Genomic DNA, 18,650 nt, shown 5'->3' on the forward strand with positions numbered 1-18,650 from the left:
AAATCAAAAATAAATAAATATACAGCATTTGAACCTCAAAATTTGATTCAAAATATCTAGTGGATCCATCCAAAACAAATGTATATTCACAGTTCATGTCAACACTAACTATATATCTATAACTAACCATCACACAGTTTCAATTTATTGCAATTGTTATGGTTTAATTTTAGTTTTTTTTTAATTTTAAATAATTTAAATTTACTTTTAATTAATTATATTAAGACACATGTATATAATTAGTTAGAGCACATATTTTGTCAAGTATTAAATCATCTCAATAAATTTGAACCCTTTAGTTAGGCCTTCAAATTGGGATTTAACTTCCTTTAATGAGTTTGAAACCTCTGTAAACAGTAGTATCCCTTTTGTATACACCTATAAAAGATTAGAGGATCAACTTAATGAGTGAAGGAACAAAATAGTTCAGTAGTTGATGAAAAATATGTTAAAAGCATCATAACAAACAAACAAACAAATATTACAAACAACCTCAACTATCAAATGAATCCCTCGGCCTAGTGAAAACTGAATTCTGTCTTCTCTTTGATGTAGAAGAGAAGAAAAGAGAAGAGGAAAACAGAGTGTTTCTTGACTTTTCCTTGTCAGTTTTTCCTTTTTTAATTTTCCTCCCAATTTTTAATGACTAAATAAATGAGTTTGGAGAAAACCTCTTCCGTAGAAGATTCATTATTTTTTTTCTCACTATTTTTTATATTTTTTTCAACACTATTTATATTGCCACATTTGCTTTAATAGTTGATCATAAAACACATAAAATACTTTTCTTAACAAAATATTTCTAAAGAGTAATAAGTGTAATTTGACTCGTAATAATTAGCATCAAAATAGGCAAATTCTACTCGTTCTAAATTTGTTTAACGATTTATTGGTTGACAAAAAAAAATTGTTTTAAAGGTTAAAAACAGAGTAACAAAGTAGGTGTTATTGTACTATTGTATACGTATTAGTACTTGTTAGAAAAAAAAATCATATAATTCAAAAAGTGATATATGTTGTAACACTATTTATCATTTTTAATTGTTTACTGGCCCACTTATGGTACTATATTTGAAAGACAAAATGCAACACATGGAGCAACTCATTGTTTCTTTAATGAAAAATCAAGTAAGTATTTTGATTCTGAAACTATATTTTCATGTGGCTGAATTGCAATAATAATTAAGATTCATGTTTAATTTTTTGGTTAGTCTTTACTTTTGTATTTTTTTTAATTTTGATGTTGAATTCATGTCTTTCTATCTTACTTGTAAATAGAATACATCTACTCAGAGTGAGGAGCAATCAAATGTCAATGTTCAATCAAATTCTCATGTTCATTCCACTCAGGTAATTGTGATACTAATTATATGAAAATGATAATTATATGCATTAATTGGCATTATATCATTTGATCACAAAATATATTCCTGAAATATGTGGGAACGAGTTCTAAAATCTTCTCTAGAAATAGAGAAGGAAACTCCATTTGTAAGGGACCGAAAGATTGAGATTTGGAGAAAAAACTCTGGGCAACTATTCTATGAAAGTTTCCGGGAAACTCCAAAGAACAAATAAGATAGACTCGTGGACTAGGCAGATTTTTAACTGCTGAACCACGTAAAAACATCTTGTTTTCATCATATTATTCCACTACCCCTGGTATATTCTTGTTTAATTGCTCTTCTTTTTAAGTTGACGAAAAATGGTGTCAACAAAAAGGCTAGGGATTGGGCCCTCTACCTCGGAGGAAGTTTTTCTGTAGGGAGTGGTACATGCTCCCACATGACATATTTTTGGTTAGAGCCATCATCCATCGTCTGATCCTGCTCCAGGAGACCGCATGCCCGAAGTTTATCTTCATGAAGAAGATATGACAGGGAGCGCCTACCGTACGACAACTGGAGCAGAACTTCCTTGTGCTCCTACATTCCATCCATAGGAGTAGGACGGTGATAATTGGCTAGAGAATCGAATATATTACAATTAGTTCGAGCCTAAACATTAATCGAGCACGAAAAGAAGGAAGAATTTATGTTAGGAAAAATAGTTTTTGCCTCAATGGAAATGGTAAGAATATACAACTCTAGACAAAAATATTACAAGTAAATAATGATTCATCAAATAAAGTGGTACAACTCTATAACTGAAAATACAAGTAAGAGAAGAAGGAGATGCAAGATGATAGAAATAGAAAGTACAACTCTATTACAAAAGATACAAATAAACTAGAAGTAGTAAAAAGAAAGATGGAGATGAGATTACAACTCTAAGCAAAGATACAAGTAAATATAACAAGAATGATAGGAAGAAGAACAATAGAAGAAAATAAGAACAAGAACAAAATAATAAGAAACTCTCACTCACACAACTAAAGTGAAGAGTGTTGGGGATCACCAACTTGAATAAGGTTTAAAACCTTTGTCCAAAAGCTTATTTCCCCCTAACTCAAGCACTAAGGGATCTCTCTCAGATATTGGAAATGCTTTTTGGAATTATCAAGCCTGAAGGTGTTTCTAGCCAACAGCTCTAATGGATAGAAATGTTGTGTCTTACAAGTGAGCATTAGGCTCCTACTTATAGAGTTTTGAGACACCATTTGAATTTCAAATTCCACCAACCCCCATAGTTGTTACCAATGATTAATTGGATGTTTATGGAATTAAAATAGAGAATTTGGGAGTTATTTGGTTGTTGGAAACATTCAAAATTGGAAAAAACCAAAAATTGGAAGATGATGTCAGCCACTTGGGCCGCGGCCTAAAAAACATGCGCCACGGCCCACAGAGTGTTTTTTCCTCTTAGGTCGTGGCCTGAAAATCTCAGGCCGTGGCCCAAGACCTTTTCCAGCAACCAATTTTTCCAAAACGTTCCAAATTCATTCCCACTTGATTTTGTAACTTCCATATACATTATGGGAGTTAAAATCACATCTCTATCAGCCATTTCACATATGGCGTTAAGAAATTCATCTCAATATTGTGTAACAACAAATCTACACAATAATGGGTAATATTTGGAAGTTACAAATTTGTAACACCAAATATGTTACATATTTGAATATATCTCATATATATAAATATTGTAACTCTCTATTATATGTTACAATATGTGACACTCTTTGTCATATTTATTTAATCTAAAACATTATATTATAATATAATATTACATTATATTATAAAATAATATAACATATCCCCACTAGATTAAATCGTTATCTATTGTAACACTTATTTAATCAATCATTATATTTTAAAATATAACATATCCCCCACTTAATTAAATAATAACTCTCTCTTATAGGAGTCATTGCTTTAGTGCATAAAGCAAAGTGTTTTTCAACTTGAACTTTACTATAGTTTAATTATCACAAAATTTGTCGAAAATTTGGTTACACTAGGCATTGAACCATCTTTTCATGATAACAAATCGGTGATAACACACACACCTTTGCTATATTCACTTGAGACCTCTATGTCTCGCTTTGCACCGTTAATGGCCATGTGCATTTTCCATTCATGGACGTTCTTGAGAATACTCCCAATTCTCATGAGAGGCGGAACCACCCCTAGGTCCATATAGGTAGAATTCTTACAATATTTTGCTACCAAAAATACTTGTCTTCACAAGACTGAATTATATTAAAAAACCTTTCGGTTTTAACCCTCAACTTGGTAACTCACAAGTACTCAATATCTCAGATGAGACTTGTTTTGAGTACAACTAATATTCACTTGATTGACTTATTGCTACCTATTGAACCTAACACTAGTTAAATAACTAGTGTTAAGATAGGTTACCATCAATCGTGAATCTCTTTAGGGAGTTTAATTCCCATCCCTCGAGATGATGTAGCCACTAAATCCCTCGTTAGTGGCTTAGTGAAAGGATCCGCCTGATTTTCACTTGTTCTCACATAGGATATTGAGATGACTCATCTTTGAATCAATTCTCTTACATATCCATGTCTTAGACTAATATGTCTAGACTTCCCATTATACACTCCGTTGTATGCTCTAGCCAATGTTGCTTGGCTATCACAATGTATCGATATAGTGGATACATTCTCTTTGATTAGGGGTATCTCTATCAACAAATCCCTTAACCATTCCACCACTTTGCCGGTAGCAGCTAGAGCTATAAACTCTGCTTCCATAGTGGAATGAGATATACAGGTTTGTTTCTTGGAACCCCAAGAAATTGCACCCCCACCAAGTGTAAATACCCAACCAGTTGTGGACAAGTTGTCCCCAAGTTTGGATATCCAGCTTGCATCTGTATATCCTTCTAAGATTGAAGGAAATTTGGAGTAATGAAGACTTATTCCTTTGGTAACCTAGGACTCTTCCAATCGCCTTCTAGTCATCAACACTTGGATTACTTGTAAACCTATTAAGTTTACTTACCGCAAATGCTATATCAGGTCTAGTACATTGGGCAGCGTACATTAGACTCCCTATAGCACTAGCGTACTCCAATTGAGCCACCGCTATTCCTTCATTCTTCTCTAGTTTTACACTATGATCGAATGGAGTATTGGCATCTTTAACCTTGAGATGGTTAAATTTGTTCAATACTTTCTCAACATAGTGGGCTTGCCCTAACGCAAAACCCCACTATGTTTCTTTACTTTGATACCAAGTATGGTGTCCACTTCTCCAAGATCTTTCATCTTGAAGGTTAATGATAGAAACATCTTCATTTCTTCTATCCCTTTCATGCTATTACTTAGAATAAGCATGTCATCCACATATAAGCAAACAATGATCACATATCCCTTACAAGTTTTGGAATACAACACTTGTCTCCATTGTTATGTCTAAATCCATTAGACATGATGGCTTGATCAAATTTCTCATGCCATTGCTTAGGAGCTTGTTTCAATCCATATAAGGATTTTACAAGTCTACAAACTTTATGTTCATATTTTGGTAGGACAAACCATTCGGGTTGTTCCATATAGACCTCTTCATTGAGGTCACCATTAAGGAATGCCAGTTTGACATCCATTCGATGAACATAGAAGTTGTGTATAGAAGCTAAAGCGAACAAAATTCTTATAGAAGTTGTTCTTCCAACAGGCGCATAGGTATCGAAATAATCTATACCCTCTTTTTGCCTAAACCATTTAGCTACTAATCTAGCTTTAAAGGTTTGGATAGTGCCGTCAGTGTGGTATTTTCTCCTAAATACCCACTTACACCCAATTGGCTTAGACCTCGATGGGAGATCTACCAATTCCCAAGTGTTGTTGGAAAGAATGGAATCCATCTCATCATTGATGGCTTCTTTCCAAAATGCATTATCTCTTGATTGCATAGCTTCTCTATAAGTCTTAGGATCATCTTCAACGAGAAGTACAATAGGAATTTTCCTAATGACTTCCTCTCTATTTCCTTCTACCATGTAGAAAGAAATTCGTTGAGAATCTATCTCATCCACAACTAGACTTTTATGATTTTTAAGCCTTTGACTTCTTCTAAGTTCAAAGGGTTGTTTTACATCCTTTTGAGAATTCTCCTCTTGAGAATCAACTTTGGATGTAGAAGCTTGGGAATTGTTCTCATATAACAAATTCTCCTTTAGAGATGTTGAAGCTTGAGAATTGTTGTTACATAACATATTCTCAAAAAATTCAACATCACTAGATTCAATCATAATATTAGACTCTAAGTCTAATAGCCTATAAGCTTTACTATTGTTGGCATAACCAACAAAAGCACACTTTTATGGATCTTGAACCTAACTTTGTTCTATTAGGTTCGTTTTTCTTGCAATATGCAAGACATCCCCACACTTTGAAGTACCCTATGTTGGGTTTTCTTCCTTTCCATAACTCATATAGAGATATCTCATTTTTCTTCATCGGTATTCGATTAAGAATGTGACAAGCGGTTAAATGCGCTTCACCCCATAAGTTGAAGTTTAACTTAGAAAACACCAACATAGAATTTATCATCTCTAGATAAGTCCTATTTTTCCTTTCGGCAACACCATTGTGTTGTGGTGTATAAGGTGTGGTGCACTCATAAATTATACCATTTTCTTCACAAAATGTATTGAATTCATTAGAGAAGTACTCTCCTCCTCTATCACTTCTTAGCACCTTAATCTTTTTATTTAGTTGATTTTCAACTTCTAATTTATATAAATTAAAAGCATCAAAAGTTTCATCTTTATGCTTTAAAATAAACACATAGGTATATCTACTAAAAGCATCTATAAAAGTAAGAAAATACCTTTTACCACCTCTTGTTGAAACACCATTTAATTCACAAAGATCACTATGGATTAAATCTAGTAAATTAGATGATCTTTCTACACTAGGAAATGGTTTCTTAATCATTTTTTCCTTAACACATGTTTCACATTTACCATAGTTTTTAATATTGCATGCAATCATACCAAATTTTACTACTCTTTTCATGGTTGAAAAACCTATATGCGATAGTCTAAGATGCCACAAATATAAAGAATCATACTCAACAATATAGGTGGAATTAGCATTTTTATTGATAACATTGAAAGTTACATCATTGGTGCACAATTTAACCATACCCTCACAAGAGTACCCCTTTCCCAAAAATACATTTGAATTGGTAAGTATAAGTTTACCGGACTCAAAAACGACTTTAATGCCTGGTTTGCCAAGCAAATCACCACTTACCAAGTTTCTACTAATTTTGGGAACATAAAGTACATTCACTAATGTAACTTTCTTGCAGGAGGTGAAAAAGACTTCAATGGTACCTTTGCCAAGTACCTTGGATTTGCCCTCATTGCCCATTTGAATCCCATGGTTGCCCTTTGACTCTTCAAAGGTCTTGAACAATGATTTGTCATAGGTGGCATGGACGGTGGCACAAGTGTCATACCACCATCCTTTCACCTTGCCTTGGACCGCATTCACCTCACTATGGGTAGAAACTATGTTTTCCTCTTGAGTTGCGTTTACCTTAGGTCCTTGTTGGTCTTTTCTATGCCTACACTCTCTAGCATAGTGACCCTTTTTCCCACACACAAAGCAAGGACCTTTCTCGTCCTTAAACTTGTTTGGGTTGGTTTTTGGACCCAAAGGTTTCTCGTTACCCTTTTTCCCTTTTTTTTTGGGATGTTTTGGTTGTGACACCGCATTTTCTTTGGAAGTCTCTTCATTAGACCCCTCCAAAAGTTTATCTCTACATATCGATTCCTCTTCGATTCAAATATGTTTTTGGATTTCCTCCATAAAATAATCCTCATTTTTATGAAGGATTCTTTTCCTATAGCTCTTCCAAGTTGGTGGTAATTTAGCCACTATAGCACCAACTTGAAAGGCCTCGGGAAGCTCAATCTTTAATACTTTCAATTTGTTAACAATAATTTGCAATTCATGTATTTTATGAAGCATGGGTTTATTACCAAAAAAATTGAAATCAAAATATTGCGACATCAAAAACTTTTTGGTACCTTTCTCTTCCGCCTTGAATTTTGTTTCAAGTGCATCCCATATCTCCTTTGCCGATTTGGACTTGGTGTAGAGGTCATAGAGCCTATCGGAAAGGGCATTGAGGATATGACCCCTACAAAGGAGATTTTCCTCCTCCCTCTTTCTTCTTTTCTCCACCACCTCGGGAGTATCTTTGTCGGATGGTGTTGGGAGAGGTTCTAGAGTGGATTCTAGAATATAGGAGATTTTGAGAATGGTTAAAAGAAACCTCACCTTGTCTTGCCATCTAGTGAAATTGGACCCATCAAACCTATCCAATCTCACTAGATCTTGATTCATAATCTTGATTGTCTCACCTTCCATTGAAACAAACAAGGGTAAGCTTTTGAATGTTAGGAAAAATAGTTTTTGCCTCAATGGAAATGGTAAGAATATACAATTCTAGACAAAAATATTACAAGTAAATAATGATTGATCAAATAAAGCGTTACAACTCTATACTGAAAATACATGTAAGAGAAGAAGGAGATGCAAGATGATAGAAATAGAAAGTACAACTCTATTACAAAAGATACAAAAAAGAAAGATGGAGATAAGATTACAACTCTAAGCAAAGATACAAGTAAATATAACAAGAATGATAGGAAGAAGAACAATAGAAGAAAATAAGAACAAGAACAAAATAATAAGAAACTCTCACTCACACAACTAAAGTGAAGAGTGTTGGGGATCACCAACTTGAATAAGGTTTAAAACCTTTGTCCAAAAGCTTATTTCCCCCTAACTCAAGCCCTAAGGGATCTTTCTCAGATATTGGAAATGCTTTATGGAATTATCAAGCCTGAAGGTGTTTATAGCCAAGTGCTCTAATGGATAGAAATGTTGTGTCTTACAAGTGAGCATTAGGCTCCTATTTATAGAGTTTTGAGACACCCTTTGAATTTCAAATTCCACCAAACCCCATGGCTTTTACCAATGATTAATTGGATGTTTATGGAATTAAAATAGAGAATTTGGGAGTTATTTGGCTGTTGGAAACGTTCAAAATTGGATAAAACTGAAAATTGGAAGATGTTGTCAGCCACTTGGGCCACGGCTTGACAAACATGCGTCGTGGCCCAAGACCTTTTCCAGCAACCAATTTTTCCAAAACGTTCCCAATTCATTCCCACTTCATTTTGTAACTTCCATATATATTATGGGAGTTAAAATCACATCTCTATCAGCCATTTCACATATGGCGTTAAGAAATTCATCTCAATATTGTGTAACAACAAATCTACACAATAATGGGTAATATTTGGAAGTTACAAATTTGTAACACCAAATATGTTACATATTTGGATATATCTCATATATCTAAATATTGTAACTCTCTATTATATGTTACAATATGTGACACGCTTTTTCACATTTATTTAATCTAAAACATTATATTATAATATAATATAATATTACATTATATTATAAAATAATATAACAATTTATACTTACGGATTCGTTGAAACGAATAAAACTTCAAAGGAGCCAGGCCATCTATCCAAAAGAAGGCGAGCTTGAAGTTGGGGGGATGGTTGGGCATGTCCTCAAAGATCTTCTTCTCCTTGGGATAGCTCGACAAGTAATAGAAGCCATCTCCTCCCCGAGCTCAGGAGGGGTTGCTTTTCAGACAAAAGAGATATAGGATCTCTCTTGGTGATGGTCCTTCCCACTTTAGTTCGTGGTACAGCGACCTCAGGGCTGACAAATCCCTGTATGAATTGGTCTAGAGCTGGAAGGGCGCGAGCCAAACAAAATCTAGAAGGACCTTAAAAAAGGACTTCAAGGGCAGTAGAGCCCATGCCTTCATATGCTTGCGACCCCAGGCCGCGAGCTTCAGTTTATTGTCAGGACGACCATCGCCCAGAGCGAAGCAGCTGCGCTCATTGGTGGTAGGAGCTCGACACCTCAGCGAGCCCGATAATCCTAGGCCATGGCGGGCCAGGATGTCAGAGATTTGTCCTAATGAAGACATCGAGCTCCAGTAATGTTCAGCCTCGGAAAATTCCCCCTGGATGTGGGGATGGTAGCGGGTTGCGATATAGACAGACGATTTGATGACTCCTCCATCAAGGAAAAAGAAAGTACACCAGGCTCGAAAGAAATGGTGACTTTGAGCTTGGGATCGAGGGGGATAGGTTTGAGCTCGGGGTCTGGATCTAGATAAATTGCGACCTGAAGTTTCCTCATTTTTCTTTCCTCGACCTCGTCGATCTGACGTCGGAAATAAGCTTGAATATCTTCTTGCTCGCACCTCACTTTGTACTCGTGAATCAGCCGCTGGTTTCGAGTAAAGGGAGATTCTGAACTTGGAGTTGTTGGGGAGTATGGGATTGCGAGAAGTGACCCCCACCGTTTCTCATAATTTTGCGACATCTAGCAAGAAAGAAAAGGGTGAGGGCCAGGCATACAAGAATTCAGAGTATGGTTTTAGGTGATTCGAGCTCGAAGGCTCGAAATCACGGAGTAAGCTCAATCAAGATTGCGGTCTCGAAAGGACGGGTTGAATTCGAGGAAGAACCCCGAACTATTGTAAGGTTCGGGCTTCGAGCACGTATTCAACGCAAGGGTAGGAAAGTGTGGGTTCATTTTAGGAATCCCATATTTTTAGGGGAAAAGTTGACGATTACTCAAAAAGGTGATAATTTTGGGATTCGTGCAAATTAAATCCCTAATTCAGTACTCCATTTCATGGTCTACATGATATATCACCCGTAGTCTAAAAGATTTTTGGATCCAAAGCTTATGTAGTATCATCTAAACTACATTGCCAAGGCAACAAACTATTGAATATGTTCATAAGGAAAGGAATTACGTAAAAATGCATGGAAAAATAAGGAATAAGAAATAGAACTTACACACAGAAGCAGCTTGCGGGTATAGCAAGATCGACGATTGAATGAGCAGTGTCAGAGAAGCGCTCATAGAGTCGAAGATGCTAGGGATATTTTGCCTCCTTAGTTTGGAAAACATGCAAGGACAGAATAGGCTTTTTATGTTCTGGTTTTTCTTCTTTTTTCTCTGAAAGCTCAAGACGCGAAAATGAAATGAAGAAGACGATGCAGGTGTATTTATAGGCCCCAGGGAATGTCAAGGGTCGAATTGATCTGGACCATTGGCCAGATTCGGTATTTAATCAGACGATCGGGTACATACGTGGCGATGGCGGCATAAAGTTGGTAGGCGAATAGACATGGGTATGGTGAAAAAGTACTCAAGTACTCTGATTGAGCAACCCGTGATTGACACGTGCCCACACTCGAGTATATTAAGCAGCTCGATTTCCAAGGAGGGCAGTTCAAAATTTTCCTTCTCAAAGGATTCGAACTGATACTTTTGAGGGGGCAAAATGTTACACCCAGATTTCGAGCATGGGAATTATAATCTCGAAATCTAGGCTCGATAGGTGTAAGCTCGAAATTAACTCGGCCAATTACTTGATCTACTATTCAGAGATGGTTTCACTGTGAATGCCGAACTTATGAGCCCGAGGAGTATGTAGCCTTGAAAGTGCTATGGGTTTATAAGTTGGACTCACAATTCACGATCGCAGGGGTTCAACACTTGTATAAGTTTCATGATGCATCTCTTGTCCTCAGACAAGATGGTTCGAGCTCGAGAAGTGTAAGCTCGAAGGTGATGGCTTCGCCAATGGTTACTTGTTGGGAGTATAGGCAAAACAAGATGACGAGCTCGTGATAGCCAAATAGTCTCGAAGGCGTAATAAACCCAGCATCTAAGCTAGTCGGTTACGTGTGAACGTGTTTATTGTTGTAAAATCCCTATGTTTAAGGGATATGATGCAATTTGTTATCTAATCCCACATTCTTTGGGATATTATCATGCATGTAGCAAATAATGCATTAATTGGCATTACATCATTTGATTCACATAATATCTTCCCGAAATATGTGGGAACGAATTCTAAAATCTTCTCTATTAGAGAAGGAAACTTCATTTGTAAGGGTTCAAAAGATTGAGATTTGGAGAAAAAACTCTGGGCAACTATTTACTGAAAATTTCTAGGAAACTCCAAATAACAAATAAGATAGACTCGTAGACTTGACAAATTTTTAACTGTTGAACCACGTAAAAACATCTTGTTTTCATCATATTATTTCACTGCCCCTAGTATATTCTTGTTTGATTGCTCTCATTTTTAAGTTGACGAAAAACGGCTTCAACAAAAAGACAGTCAACAATTTTTATTATTAAAAATAAATAATTAATTAGGCTTTTTTTTATTAATTTTTTTTACAAGTAAGAACCTTCAATATTTTATATTTTATATTTTAATCTTATTTAAATTTTTAATATTTAACTTGAAATAATGGACTCTTATAACATAAGATAGATACTAATTTCACTAAAGAAATAAAATAAAATCTATATTTTTTTAATTCTATACTTGGCCACGTGGCCAAGTTAAATCTATTTATTCTTCTTTTTTTTTTTTTAAAAAAGAATTAAATCTATTTCTAAATTTTTTTGATAATTTATTTTAGTGCTAAAATACCTATATGAGGGACTTGAGTAAAAATTAAAAAAAATATTACGAATTTTAATTGCAAAAAAAACCCTATCTAATATTTTAATTAAAAAATTATTTTTTGTAACTAATTATAATCAAATTTATTTATGAAATTAAATAAATATTAATTAGTATTTTATAAGGAAACAAAATATTTTAAATAAATAATACAGTATGAGGTTACAGGTTACATGTCACTCATTATATAATTTAATCAATTATTAAATTAATTACAACTATTAAACAGTGATAAAATAACTAAAATTAATATAAAGATCTATCAGAATATATTTGACGTATTCATTTAGTACTCATCCGAAGTAATAAAATATTATATGGTTGAAAACAATTTTTTGTTTAAAAAAATTTGTCCACCACAGAACAAATGATTGTGTCAATGGGAGCAATTGTTAATTGTGAATGTGGAGAAGTTATCCATATATGAATGAGGCATGCAGAGCGATGACACAAAATCTAGTCAAACTTCTAATCTCTCCTAAAAACGATTACGGCATCTATTTTGAACTAACATAATACAGAGTCCACATGTTACGCATGAAATCTCCAGCTAAAGTTCTTGTTTGGAAATTAAAATTATTTATCGAATCAAATTTTATCATTTTCGAGTCTAATAATGGTATGTGCTCACAAATTATGACCAAAATATTAAAAATAGTAATGTGTTATTTTTTTATTATTATTATATTTATTAAAAATGAGATTTATTAATAAAAAAAAGATAATATCACATTATTGTGTATAATGTTTTAGTATGTATTTTGTGTATATCTATCATTATTTTTTGGAATTTAAAATTTTTGATCTTTTCTAAAAGATTTATTGGCGACATCATTGTAATTTAAGGCATTGTTTAGACTTTGAATTGTAATAAAGAAAATTTTTACGAGGAAAAATAAAAGGGAAAAATAGAGGAAAATGTTATCCAAAAATTTGATAAGAGACTTATAATTGTTGTAAATTTGAAAAAATTAAACAAGTTTTAATTTTTCTAGAAAAAGAATTTTTAATTTATTAATTCAATCAAAACATAAAAATATAACTCTTTGGATTTTTTTTTTCTCTTAAAATTCAATGTCAGCAAAGTCTAATTTTCTATCTTAATTTATTATAAGAATATGTGTGTTAATTAGATGATGGTGCGGTCATAGACATAACTTAAAGTTGCTACACTTCTCTTTATAAAGATGAGGGCCAAATTCTGAACAAATTAAGTGTCGATTTGTTTGAATAATTTTTTGTTTACATTGCTGTATTTTGTTCATTTGTTTTTTTATCGATTTAAGATTATTTGCATGGTTTCACACTTTAATAGCGTCAACTAAATCCATCTTAACAAAATTTATATATATATTTTAGATATAACGTGTAATATGTACGTTTGTTTAGTTTTATTTGTAAAATTTATTAGTTATTTTTATTAAATTTATATTAATGTCATATAAATTTTAAATAGATATCTTATTTTAATCAAAATAATTTATTTATTTTTGTTTAAGTTTATGTTTGTTATAGTTTTTGAATTTGGGAGTAACAACAAAAGATTATATATGATATGTTTAATGTAATATTAAATATTATACGTGGATTTTAAATTTAACTAATTTTAAAAAAAATATATAATTTATTACTAATTGACAGTAAATTATATTATGTTTTTAATATGATAATATTCTAATAAGTGAGTTTGAGCTTAATTAAATTTTATTTTAAGTTATAAAACATATAATTTTATTATTTTTAAATAATTATTATTGTAAAATATCTCAAAAATATTTTATTTTAATTTATTTAATTATTTATTATTTTTAAATAATAATTATTATAAAATATCTCAAAATATCCTATTTTAATTTATTTAATTATTTATTATTTTAAAATAATTATCATTGTAAAATATCTCAAAAATATCATATTTAAAAAAATTTAATTATTTATTTTATTTTATTTAAATTTAAATATTTATAAATTACTAGTAGATATAAAAATATTCTATTATAAATATAAAATTATTTTATTAAAATTAACAATAAAAAAAATAAAAAAATCATTAAAAACAAGAATTTTTATTATTTGCATAATTATTATATAGAAGATATATATATATATATATATATATAATTTGCTTCGATATAATTTAGTATTATCGGTTGGCGTGGCTTGTGGAGTTTGTGGAACAGCCGCAAGGAAGGCAAACACTTGTCACAATGAAGAGAGAAGATAAGCATCACCATCCCTCTCCTCTAATATTGATAATTTAGGATATAAATATTATCTTAACAGACTAGTTTATTATATAGGTTGCTTATTATATAATTAGTTGTTATCCGTTGCAGTTTGAATCGCATATCATATTAAATATATATATATATATATTTATATACTAGATACAACAATATTCAATTCACACTTATTTAATTTTATATATAGAATTTGTTAATTATTTTTATTAAATTTATATTATTTTTATTATTATCATATAAATTTCAAATAAAAAAATAATATTATATATACAAAAATGACATAAATATATTAAAAAAATTTAAATTAAAATATATTTATAGTTTTTTTTAAATATAAATAATATTATAAACATTTTAAATATAAATGATAATTTTTTTAATAAAAATTAATATTATGTATTATATATTATTATTATAATTTTTTTTAACATCTAAATTTATATTAATATAAGTATTAAATATCTAGTTTTGCATTGAATATTATTATAATATTTAAATTTATATTATTATAATTAGTTTAACAATAGGATTATATATTATTCTCATAATAATATTTAAATTTATATTAATATAATTATTAAATATCTAGTCTTGTATTATATTTTATTATAATAATAATATATTATAACATTTGAATTTAATTTAATATAATTATTAAATATGCAGTTTTATATCAAATATTCTTATAATAATTATATTTTATAATATTTGAATTTATATTAATATAATTAATAAATATTTATTTTTAATTAGTTGTAAATGTATATTTTTTTAAAATTTTTATAATATTTAACAACAAAAATGTTAAAACCAATAATTTTCGTTATCTAACCCATATTTTTTACATAAAGAAATAATTATCTCTATGAAATTATCTGAAGTTGAACATTTAGTTTTAACATTCTTCCTTCTCATCAGTTTATTTATTATTCTTTGCTGATTTTGTTATCATCTTTTTTTTTCCTAAAAAACAATTCAATGATGCGATTTGACAAGCATTCGGTAAGCTCATACTCTTCCAAACATTTAGTCAATTTAGGTGATTCTGAGAACATTATCGATCTTTAATTTTAAACCTCAACATTAGGGGTGGCAATTTGGGTCACAATACGATGACATGACACGACACGATTAAGGTAAACACGAACACGACTCGTTTAATAATCGTGTCATGTTCGTGTTTGAGTTTGAGTTTTTGACACGTTTAATAATCGTATTGTGTTCGTGTTTACCTCAATTGTGTCGTGTCATAATCGTGTTGACCCGTTTAATAATTGTGTTGCGTCATAATCGTGTCAGACACGATAACACGAATAATTTGCATAGGTTTTATGATTTTTTTCATATAGTTATGATTAATCGTGTCATAATCATGTTATCGTGTCGTGTCGTGTTCGTGTTCGTATTTTTGACATGTTTAATAATCGTGTCGTGTTCGTGTTTACCTTAATCGTGTCGTGTCATAATCGTGCCAACACGAATCTGACACGTTTACAGGAATTGCCAGCCCTACTCAACACGCTTTCAAGCAATATTAAGAATTTTCATTTAAACAAAAAATTAAGACAGTGGTATTGGGTGCTGCCTACTTTCCAAACAGACTATCTTTGAGAAATTAAATTAAGGAGTATTTTACCTAAAAGGATTTTCATGTTTTTTAAGTGGGAAACTAAGCAAAAAAAATTCTTTGTTTTGCACATATATTTTCAAAATTAATGTTTAATGTTAGGGTGTTTATAATAGATTGAAAAACATGATGAGATATGTTATCCCTATTTTCCACCCATGACACGTGGCATGACCAAATGGATCTGTGGGCCTTCACAAGAGGTTCGGGCCTATCCTGAGCTCAGTGACCAAGGAAGGAAGAAATCGTGACGACCTAAATGGAATTGGGCCCAACAAGGTTCGATGGGCGCAATCTTAGTAAATGGATCGGGATAGCACTGCAGGCCAAGCTACCTTCCCGACCAACACCAAACTACATCCTCCGGGATGCTTATTAAGGTGGTCGACAATCTGTTCCCCAGAGACGGATTCGATCACGAATCCAGGGAGAGTCTTCATCATCGCGAGATCTACCTTGACGAATGAACTCGAGTCCTCGTGAACGAACCAGAAGCCCTGGTAAATGAACCAAGATATTACTAAACGAACCCGAACTAGACATCCAGAAAGGGCAAGCCTAGCCTTCCCTTATGCTGACATATCCCCGAGAAATTTGGTAGTTGGTCTCCCCAACTAACATGCAGAAGAGGGTACGCATGGAACGTACACTGTTCCTAGGAACCAGTTTTGCCACTACTCTGACAAATCTTGTCCCCAAGATCCCCTTGGAAACACATGCTGAATAGTCCGTGCTAACGTACAATGGGTAGCTGTAAGGCTTGGCCACAACCAAGCCGGCCCAATGGGCCCTGATTAATAACATTTAGTTTCTCACATTCTTTGTATTATGGCTCCACTAGCGAGCAAACTGTAATTACATCCCTATTGGCCCTGGATTAGTTCGGCCCAAGATGCTTGACTGCCTATAAATAGGACAAGTTTTGTACTGTAGGAGAGATCCCAGAATTTCTCTTGTAAGCAAAACTCAGCTAAAACTTGTAGAAAAACTAAATTTTCAAAACTCTCTAAAGCCTAATACTAGTGACTCGTCGACTAAGGCTCATTAACGCCCCAACCACGCAAAAACTGTGATTGTCCATCTTTTCTCTTTCTTTCCATGTAACACCCTGTTTACTCCAAGACCGTTATTGTGAACTTTAAATAGTTCTTAACTTGGTAAACGAGTCATTAGGTTATAAACGTGTTGTAGGTGTTATTATTAGGCCATGGTAAAAATCTTGATAAAAAGGAATGAATATATTTTATTTAAAACGTTAAACTGTACATGGGCCCGTAAAAGTGTTTACAAAGTTATTTACAATCCAAAAAGGTCATTACAATGTAAACATTATAACTCGCCGACCTAAGCGGCAAAAATAGGGTTAACCCTTATTTCCTCTGAGAAATGCCTTCGTCGCGGTGGTCAAGCGGCCGCATATGTACACATTGCCACCTATACTCTCCACTCAAGGTTGGGTGAGTTTTTTTTCCCCATTACCTACACCAAATAGACCCCGCGAGCCAAAGCTCAGCAAGGAAACTTATTACTGCATGTATTTAATATCAACAAATGATTCAGGCAATCATTCTGGGGCTTGCAGCCCTAATCAGATAGCGAGTCACATTTTGGGCTCCGCACCCTAATCAAATAGGTGACAAATAAGTCATACTCTGAATAGATGACTAATAAGTCTATCTCTGGGGATCCGCTCCCTAAGCTATGTGACGTTTTCAGTCACCTGAGCCTTTAGCCCTGGCTCTAAGTAACTAGCCTTTAGACTAGACAAGTGCTTTTAGTTTTCTTCGACCTTAAGGTCAGTCAAGCATTTAATGCTCATGTTGATTAGATCGAATCATTTCGGCTTGTGTTAAACACATTGATGTCGTTCTTGACTCTTAAGCTAATACCATACGACTAGTGCTCTGTACCACCGCTGATCTTGACTAATAAGTCACACCTTCACGACCAATACTAAACAGCAATGTCGTTCCCTGACTAATAAGTCAATTCCATTCACAAGTAAGCAAAATTGTTATGCATTTACACTGCAATCAATGTTATGAAAAATTATTTTGCCTCAATGGAAATTGATTATAATATTACAACTCTAGACAATATATTACAAATAAATATTGATTGATTGAATAAGGTTACAACTCTATAACTTGTTATACCTAGATTTCGAGCCTTGAGAATTGTGATCTCGAAAGCTGGATTCGTCAGGTATGAACTTGTGATGTCTAGAACACGTGTCCGCAACCTAGACACCGAACCTACAAAGCAGGTGGCAACCTCGAACATGGTAGCCTCAAAGTCATCACAAGCTTGAAAGATAGACATCGAAGTACGTCTATTCTCGGGTGGCCTCGGATCAGGAGTTCCGAGCCTGACATAAGTATGAGCTCGAAACCACATGATCTCGAGGAAAATATTACAACTCGAAAATCACTAAGAGACCTGAGTTGGCACGACACTGACGATGTAGATTGCTAACTTCGAACATCTTAAGGAGTCACTTGGAGAGACGCAATCTACATTTATTGTTGTAACTTCGCTATAATAAAGTGATATTTATTATTCAGTTATACGCCCCCTGGTCTTCAGGGGACGTTTCCTTGTATATAGGAGTTACAGGCTTTTAAAGCCATTAAATTTATTGACATAAAGAATAACTTCCCAGAGACGTGTGGGATAGTATTCTGAGACTTCCCCAATAAATAGAGAAGTCATGTACCTTTGAAAATGACCGAAATTTTGGGATCTTGAGAGAAACTCATGAGT

The sequence above is a fragment of the Humulus lupulus genome, chromosome 9 (assembly GCF_963169125.1).
Source record: "Humulus lupulus chromosome 9, drHumLupu1.1, whole genome shotgun sequence".
Classification (NCBI taxonomy): domain Eukaryota; kingdom Viridiplantae; phylum Streptophyta; class Magnoliopsida; order Rosales; family Cannabaceae; genus Humulus; species Humulus lupulus.